Here is a 1,029-nt window from a genome sequence, read left to right as displayed (position 1 = left end):
TGTTTATTCTGAAGTGAACTACTCCTTTAAGCTGTACTCAAAAGTGTGGTACAGTGATTTTACCACGGTAAAGTGTGCTCTAATACTCAAGTTCCTTCAGCTATCTTAGTTCACACACATATTGTATTCACTCTCAAAAATATCTTCAGTTTCTTCATCTTTATTTTGCACTGAAATCTGGGTCACGCGCCGCAGAAGCAGAGAGAGGCGAGATCACCAGAGACTCAGAACTTTCGTCCTCTAGAAAACATCCCATCTTTCCTGAACATCTCGAACACTGACGTCTTTCGGCAACGGATGAGTGCATGTTTACACACTTAATAAAAAAGGGTTCTGGTTCTGGGAAATAATTAGATGTCAAATAAATACGGCCTTAAAAATAAAGGTTCCAAAGCGGGTTTTCTAAGAGGGTTCTGGTTCTGGGAACCTTTATTTATAAGAGCGTATTTATTTGACATCTAATTATTTCAGAAATGTAAATCATCATTCAGTTTTATAGGGAGAAGAGTATTAAAGGACAGATCACTGTAAAAAAAATCCCAGTAAATTTACAGTAAAATAACGGCAGCTGTTGCCGGAAATTATTTTAGGTTTTACAGACTTCCAAAAACTGTAAATGTATTAATTTAACCGTACATCATTAAATGTACAGTTAGATCCATCACAGTTATTCACCGCCTTTTAAAATCACAATCATGTTTTACATCTAACACTGAAAGGACCCGAAGATCTGATCAACATTCCTCTGAGAATCCCAGGATTACGAGGGAAAACTATTTCAGTTACTGAGGCCAGAATCAACAACAACACCGAGACCCTTCTCAGCCTCACACTCCGACACACTCCGACACACTCCGACACACTCCGACACACACTCCGACACACTCCGACACACACTCCGACACACACTCCGACACACACTCCGACACACACTCCGACACACACTCCGACACACACTCCCACACTCCGACACACTCCGACACACACTCCGACACACTCCGACACACACTCCGACACACTCCGACACAC

The sequence above is a fragment of the Scardinius erythrophthalmus genome (assembly GCF_964197995.2).
Source record: "Scardinius erythrophthalmus genome assembly, chromosome: 12".
NCBI classification, from domain to species: domain Eukaryota; kingdom Metazoa; phylum Chordata; class Actinopteri; order Cypriniformes; family Leuciscidae; genus Scardinius; species Scardinius erythrophthalmus.
The sequence above is the reverse complement of the archived record's forward strand: the minus strand, read 5'-3'. Positions refer to the sequence as shown.